The 8,370-nt window shown below is 39.1% G+C and overlaps 1 protein-coding gene across 4 annotated transcripts in view; it reads right to left on the minus strand.

Annotated features, from left to right (window-relative positions):
* The window catches only part of SLC2A9 (solute carrier family 2 member 9), a 105,167-nt gene extending 98,597 nt beyond the window's left edge, over positions 1 to 6,570 (minus strand). The window contains exon 1 of one of the 4 annotated variants that reach the window (XM_085059813.1): positions 6,499 to 6,570. The gene's annotated coding sequence lies outside the window, so the exon portion shown is untranslated. Of the gene's footprint in view, positions 1 to 983; positions 1,161 to 1,998; positions 2,318 to 2,749; positions 3,012 to 6,498 lie in introns of those variants that run through there. The other 3 variants (XM_085059814.1, XM_085059812.1, XM_085059815.1) reach the window with 3 other exon arrangements.
* Between the last annotated feature and the right edge of the window lie 1,800 nt (positions 6,571 to 8,370).

Raw genomic sequence — 8,370 nt, forward strand, 5'->3', positions numbered from 1 at the left:
TTTTCTGTACAGATATAGAAATACATATATAGAAATTATAGAACCTATGACTTGACTTTTCGTTACTATACTAGAACTATAAAACTGGGAAACATACACCCCTGAGGTACAGAGAGATAAACAGCTGTTTAGGATGTGGCACAGGATAGGGAGGGCTACCTCATGTTTCAGCATAGTGCTATTTAGGAAGCTTTCTTTTGGAAAACAGAACAAAACAAACCCCACAGCAGCACCACCACCACCACACATACCCCAGATTATGAGAACTGAGAAGCAGATTTTTTCTCATCTTTTTGTTTTCTCCATACAGCCATCTGCTTCCTCCTCTTCTACCCCTACTCTCTCAGCACTGTGACCTAGCAACACAGAGCAAATCTCATCTCCAGGCAGAGGAACCAAACTCTTCCTCATTGTAAGGAGTAAAGGAAGGGGAGAATGAGAACTATGAAGTTAATGAGACTAGAATAGGGACTTATAGGAAAAGAATCAATCCTGTCTGGACTAGAAGCCTGGGAGGTATCAGGTTGCTTCAGGAGCAAACAGGGCTGCATTCAGACTCTGGCATCAGCTGGCTCTCCAGTTCCCTGACAGTGGGGCCAAGCACACATATTTGAGACTATAGGATTTTGATTTCATACACATTTTGTATACATTTTGGTTCATCCTCTTATAATTAGCATTAAATACATTCACTAGGATAGTCTACCAGTACGAGAGGGAAGTACTTACTGTCAAACTAGGTTCTTGAACTCACTAACTTCCAGGTTTTCAGCCTTAGAATATTGAACTCTATGACTTAGTGGATGTGGAAATTTTAGCACTTCCAAATAAAGTGTTTTGGTGATTTAGCCATAATATGGCACTCCAAAACACTGGGGACAACCAGTTAGACCACAGAACATTAGAACCATTAGAAATATAGAAACAAAGTTCAAAGTAAGCAGGTAAGAAAGTGTTTAATATTGCCAGTTATTGCCTCCTACCTCTGAGGATGGATGATCCAAAAAGTGCTTGCTGGAGGAAAATATTTCACAGGTGTTGCATTTTGTTCTTCTCAAAAATCTTGACATGAAAATTTGGTCCAAATTGGTTAACACTGAAGGTTATTAAAAAGAGTTGTGTTTGTTCTTCTGATGTGTTTGGCAGACTGCAGGCAGTCTGTGATCTTTGCTTGCCTTTCACACTCTGTGCCTAAGCAAAAGGTGCTTTCTGTGAATGACTTTCTTCTACCTTTGGACTCAAAAAGATAATGGATAAAAATAGATACAAAATCACAAGCTCAACTTAAGCCTACAGAACTTTTCCGTGCTTTTAGGAGAACAGCATAAATCTTTACCCTCTGAATTGCTTCACCATAAGCAACATATGCAAAACAGAAATAGGACCCTTGGCTGAGCAAGGAATGTCTTAATTTGTTTTGTTAAGAAGGATATGGTGCAAAGAAAATATCCTTTACAGTTTTCAAAATGTATTTAGACTTAGAGTAGATCCCATAAGATCAAATGAAAAGATTCTCATTAACTTACATAAATACATGATCATCCCTCTTAAACACAAACAAACAAGGATTCAAGAGTCCCCATCTATCTGTTACAAGTTTCCACATAAATTGCTACATACGCTAAGAAACCACCACACTTATTCTTTAGATCTTACTGTTGTAAGATTGTTCCCTTGTATATTGGTTAAAATACTTATCTCAGACCCCAAGTTTACAACTCAGAATTTCTGCCAGGGAGGTGAAACTCCCCATCATTTTTTGTTTTGTTCTCATAATGAGCTTTTTAATGTGCTTGAAGAGAGAAGTGATTTTTAATAAAGCCACTTGCCAAGTTTAGTATATGATTAATCTATACTTACATCAATTAAAGAAAGCACTAAAGATTTTTTTGCCTCCAAGGAATGCCGTAGATACAGAGCAGTTCCTCCAGAAGATAAAAGCTGTGACATTACATGCACAGACCCCTCTCAATCAGAATTTTCCCCACAAAAACAAACCTTTTGTGAATCAGTAATGAGATGAGGGGTTGCTGGGCATCCTCTGCTGTTCTGGCATTCAAAAGAAAGGACGAGAAAGTGAAGAAGCTCTTGCTTCCCTCTCGGTGAGCAGGGAGGGCTCTGGAGAGTGAAGACAGCCAGCCCCTCTGTCCTCCAGTCGAATTTCACTCAGTGCATGTCTGACGGGGGCAGGAGAGGCGTGACTGCCCTCCCCATGGGGTAGAGACTGCTCAGGGCTCGCTCTGTCCCTCTCCTGAGCAGGAACCAAATGCATCATGAGACACACCTCTCTGTCCCCCAAGAAAGCTCTTCCTATGTCCTGCACATTCTCTCCCTGCCTTGGGGTGGTGAGCACTTAGCCTTAGGTTTCTCAGGAGGGAAGAAGCTGAACAGTAGGTAAGGAGCAAAGTCAGCTGAAGGGGCAGGAAACACACAGCTGATAAGATAATCTGTTGCCTTAATATTAAGCCATTAATTGTACTAGAATAAAGTTGAAAGAAGAAAGATCAGTGAGATAAGTCCTCAGAAAAAACAAGAATTTATTTGCTTTGTTTTATTGGTTTTCATGTCAGACAGTCTGCTTTACTTTAACAAAAGACTTAAAAAGACAATAACACCTGTCTTAGAAGGCCTTTGGGCTAAGAAAAAAACCAAAAAAACCAGGCATTTTAAATGAGGTATTAATACATTAATACAGAATTATTATTCATTGAGAGATGCAGTTCTGTACTTGTTTTTCATTTGGTCTTACCTTACAGAGCATTATGAAGAACACACAAGCTGAATATTTAAAAATTGACACATCTAAGAAGGTCTGCGTTTTTCAGCTTCAGACACAGGGATGCTAATAAATGAAGTAAATTTGATGCTGAATCCAGAATCTAGTTGTTTTTCTCAGAACTCTTTTCAAACCACTATCTTTCTCTGCCCGAACTTTACTGGAACTCAGCCTTGGGTTCACAGTTATCACAGCAACTTCCTCAGACTCAGTACTATACAGTCAAAGTGGCCACACAGTGCTTGAATAGGCACTGACAGAGGACACACTGTTGTATTTACATTAGTGCCTCACTTAAGGGTCTAAGTGTGCTTCCTCCAGCATCTGCCAGCCCTGCTGGCTTGGATCCAGGAGACTGTAATAGCAGTGCCAGTAACACTTATGGGTGGAACACCCTTTTTTCCCAAAGAGCCATTATCATTGATATTAAATATTTACAAAGCAGTGACGACAAACCCCAGGTTTGGCATTGTGCTTCACTATCCAGTAGACAGAGAGCTTCTTCATAGGGAGTTCACTGCACTTGAGGTGAAGAAAATAATATAAGAAAAAGAATCAAAAAAAGAAAGGGCAAGTCCCAGTTAGTCAGGTAATACACCTGCACCTCATCCTGCTGGAACTTTCTGACCACCACAGCACAGGATCATTCTGAAGCATCAGTGAGGTGTTTCAGAAAGTACTGAACAGTTGTTCTAGTTTTCAAGACTGTGGCTGAGACACGAGGAGTTTGCTGAGGAGTTTTCTTCTCAGGACTATGCAAATGCTTTAAAGAAAAACATATACCTTGGACAGTGAGTCACAGAGAGTGCTACTGAGTTTGTCTCTTCTAACCACTACATAGTTATAGCTTCAGAGATTTACAACTCTGAAACCTGCTGTGAGGACGATACCAGCAGCCATTCTTTGTGGGAACAGACTAACACCCACAAAGTTTGTTTTTCCCCTAAAATCTTAAGGTGTTTACATTTCTAACAATGTTACTATAATCCCCTGTAGCAGCAGAGGAAGTGGAAAATTTTGCTTCAATCTCTTATTCAGCATAAGGAGATTTGGTTCCATTCCTCTAGTTCCTATAGATCAGGCTCGGGTTAGTGGAGACTTGGAAAGGCAGTGCCACAACCTGTCCTGGAAAAATGGCACTGAATATGCAGCAATAAAGATGAGGTTCACCAGGGAAAAAGTGTATCCAAGGAAAAGCATGAAGCTGTGGCCTAAGTGTGCATGGTGCTCCAGTACAGAGCCAGGTTCAGAGCCTTGGAGACACTGTCACCTCACAGGGTTAAAGACTGATTTTGGCATGATTTTTGCAGAGTAATACAGTCTTAATGTGCTCAGGCACTCAAGAGCAGCTGACAGCTCATGTCTTGGGGTGAGCAAGCCTTTGAAAGTCTCTGGAGTGAAGAGATCACTGAAGCTGCTCCTCCAGCTCGTGTCCATGGCTGCCTCTTGTTGTCAGGTCTGGTCCTAGCTGCTGCATTGAGGCATGCAGCAAATGCATCTGCTCAGAGAGCTTCTCAGTGAGCTCACAGCAGATTCCTAGCTGAGCCTCTTGCTATCACCTTGACCCAAACTGAGCACTGTGGCTACTGCAGAAACAGCAGACACGTACAGAGTTGCCTCCTGTGTTTAGGGCTATCCAGCTCAAACAATTGAGTTTAAAATGAAATTTGGCTTGGCTTTTATAAAGTTGGTTTTGAATCTTCCAATTCCATCCAAGCCCTGTGTTGAATTTAACATAATATGACAAATAAGCTCCCATTTAATCTTGTTAATCTGCAGCCACCGAGTGCTCATCATTCCTCCCTGGAGCTGGATTTACAGGAGATTGGAGTGGAGAGTCTCCAAACTGGCCTGGAGACAAAAGGCAGTGTTAGGCACAGCAGCCCAGTGTCCACAGAGCTGCACTTGGGGCAGGCACAGGACAGATCAGAGAGCCCAGCTGTCACACTGGGCTGGGGGTTTGTGCCAGCTCACAGTGTGGGTGCAGGGGTTGCACCAGTGGACTCCTACAGAAGTCGCTGCAGATTGCATAAAATAGGCTGTGGACAGACAGCACTAAATCTTAAGGAGTTTTCCTATAGACAAGACAGTTTGGTGAAAATGTTGAGCTAGCAGGGTAAGTATCAAGGGCTGCCAAACCCACATTGGTCAAGTTAAACTGAGCTTAGATATATTCTGGAAGGACACAAGCCACAGCTGAAAAAAATATCAAGTGTTCAACCCACTGATTAATGTCTGATCTCAAGAGACAGTGTGTTGATGCACTTGATGGCTCCTGTACCAGAATGGCTTCTCTGTGGAAATGCACAAGATCTTAATCAAGAGAGCAAAACTTCAATGAAATTAAGACATTTCATGGACTTTAATATCCACTGAAATATATTTGCAGTCCAGCCATATGTTCTTATTTTTCACAGGGAATCCTTTTCTGTATATATCTGAACCTTATGCTGAACCAGAACAAGCCATACTTAATCCTGGAGCACAGACCAAGGAGAAGAAGATAACTAGAAACCCTGGAAGATAAGTAAAAGCCCAAACATGTTTTCAGCATATAATAGTTGTGTTTTGAACAATTGAAGATCTGGCCTTTGAAATTAACTTGATTTCTATTTCAAGAACCATATTAACTATGCACAAATACTTACTTGAAAATATAAAAAGCACATTATGTCATAATACAACATCTGTTTAGCAGATATTTCTCCTCCTATTAGTGTTTGCATTGTTTGTCATTTATTCTACTTCTAGGGAAACTTATCCACCCCTAAACCAGAGTTTAGTTTTGCATGAGAAATTCCATTTTGGCAATCTTCTCTGATCCTGCTAAATACATGCTAATGTGAGAGGTAGCACTACCAGACTAGGATATGCTAATAAATATGCTGCTTTGTACATCATGTGATGAACAATGATTTTGTGAAATACAAATATGCCTCTGGGATTTTATCGCAAATGCTAAGTTTCATTCAAGAATAAATTGTGGTTAATGATCTGTCTCAAAGGATGGCAGTTCTGGGGTTCTTTTTGCTAATTCAAATAACCATAGTGTCAGCTATTCAGCAATAACTGTAATTAGGAAGATATCCAAAGGAAAGGATCCCTCCTGGAAGTTGTGAGAGTGCTGTAGGCAGGTCAAGGAACATAAATTTTCACAGTTTTAAAGTATGTTATAAACAAAATAATTAAAAAAAAAAAAGTTTACCATTACTTACCAATACTTCTTTTTTTGACCTAGAAGTTATGTCCTGAACTATTTGAACAGAATAATGGATTAATGGATGTGAAGATGAACATACACATGGATGAAATGTAATCTGATGTGTGTCAAGATAATTGTAGTAGATATGTTAAAAAAATATGAACATCCAATAAATTAATCCAACAAAACTGTAATACAAGACAAATATATGTATATATATATATATATATATGGAGACATCCAAATGATTATAAGAAGGCAGTGTTAGCTCATAAGGAGTCAGGTCATACAAGCTTTAAACAGATGACCATCTATGCTAGATATATATATATATTTATATATATACACTGTATTTATATACAGGTAAAGAAGGCTCAAGCCACCCACCTCCCCTCAACACACATACATTCTTCTCTTAACACGCTAGCTCAGAATGCCCCAATTCAACATCCCAGCTTGTAAAATACATAAATATATGGGTAAAAATCAAGTTTTTTTTAAGATATACTATTCTACTTACTAAGGTCTTAATTCAGGCTGAAATTAATTCTCTCATTCATTCATTCAACAAGTCTTCAGTTTTCCTCTTCATCATTGCCAACCCTCTTTTATACTGTTTGTTCTAAGAGTGTTAGTCCATCCTTAATTCAGATAAACTGACTAATTAAGCAAAAGCTGTCCAACTGCATTCCTCTGCTCAGGTGTTCCTGGAAGGGGAAGAACTCTTAACCCCACTATAGGAAAAACATTCACACTTTTGTGGCTGTTGGGAAAAATGGAACAATTTCCTTGAGCATTTACCTATGAATATTGCTCTTGAAACAAAAAAAATTAAATATCATATGAATTATATTACATTTAAAGAAAAAACAGCATAAGATTTTGCCTTTTATTCAGTATTTTCAAAAGTTCTCTGATTCCAAACCAAGCAAAATTAGGCAAAAAAAGCCCTATGAGAAATGGTTTGTGATTTCTTTAGAAACATGATAAGTTAATCCTGATTTCTTTCATAATACCTCTTCTATTTCAGCATAAATCTATGGTAACCATTTAGCTACTCTGAGACATGAACACAGATCTTTAAACTCACGCAACATAGAGAAAATCTGCAATTAGATTTTCAAAGAAAAATTATATCTTCGAGATTTTTTCAATAATTTGTTAGTTTAATTCTTTACTATTCAAAGGGATTTCTATATTAGCGATTGTTGGTCTTAAAAAGTGATTACAGGAGGAAGACTGCAGGCAGCCTCGGCAGTAAGTCAGAGGGATGTGATAATGGATGCTGATTTGGCATTTGCAGTGCTGCCTCTGCAATTGCAGATTGGGTCTGAGTCCCCTGGGACAAGAGAGAGATGAGCAGATGGATGGAAGCTCAGAAGCTGCTCAGGGTATTGAAACATCCAACACAGAGGCAGAGTCTGAGGGAGCTCAGTCTGGAGGCTTTGGAGTGAGTTTATTTACTGTCTTCCACTTTGTGAGGTAGGGGGAGGCGAGAAAGGACATGAACAAACCCTTCTCTGAAGCAGAAAGGGAAATTCTGGTTGTAGATATGAAAAGGCAATGTTCACAATGGTTGGTTTAAAGAGGTGCTCAGAGAAGCTTCTGAGAAACCTGTTTCACCACTGAAGTTAGTTCTGCACTGCAACTCCAGAAATCTGGCCTAGCTGAAGCCCAGAGGTCACTTCCAACCTAATTTATTTTGTGATTGTATGACAAAACAATTTTAATAGACATAGCCTTCGACAATATAAATTATATAAATTCCCTTAAGGAAATAAATCATACTACCAAAAGTGCTTTCTAACTGGTGCATTTCACTTTATCTTAGGTCTTTTCTTGTATATAAAGACCACAAAAGCAGTCAGACTAATAAAACCAATGAAGATATTGTCATACTGACAACTGCCTCGTGTAGCTCTGCTCCAAATCTCTAGTCAGTGGTCAGCATGAGGATAAAATGTATGCAAATCTTAATTATTTCTGATTAAGTGTAGAAATCAAATCCAGCACTGAGGAAAACACATTAACAGCCACAGAAGGTTTCAGGCTATTTGTCATTCCCCACTGGACTTCGAGCTGCTGGATTTCTGTCTAATACATATGTAAAGCTCACTGTCATAGGAACTTCCCTCATTTGCAAGAAGTGGTTAATTTGTTGTCTATTCCCAGATTTCACTCTTCCAAACATATTCTCCTGATTATACTTGGTTGGGGGTTTTTTCTGTCATACATGATATGCCTAAAACAAATGGTGCCCTGTGATATTTTCTTTTAATCCTGAACTTCACCAGGGCAAAATGAAAATTTTAGAACTCCTTTTTAGCTACTCCATAGCCATTATCAAGCTAGTAGTTTGAGGAGTTAGTTCAAGGCAACTCACAAAATTATT

Source organism: Lichenostomus cassidix, chromosome 4 (genome assembly GCF_008360975.1).
Source record: "Lichenostomus cassidix isolate B80296 chromosome 4, HeHo_3.0, whole genome shotgun sequence".
Lineage (NCBI taxonomy): Eukaryota > Metazoa > Chordata > Aves > Passeriformes > Meliphagidae > Lichenostomus > Lichenostomus cassidix.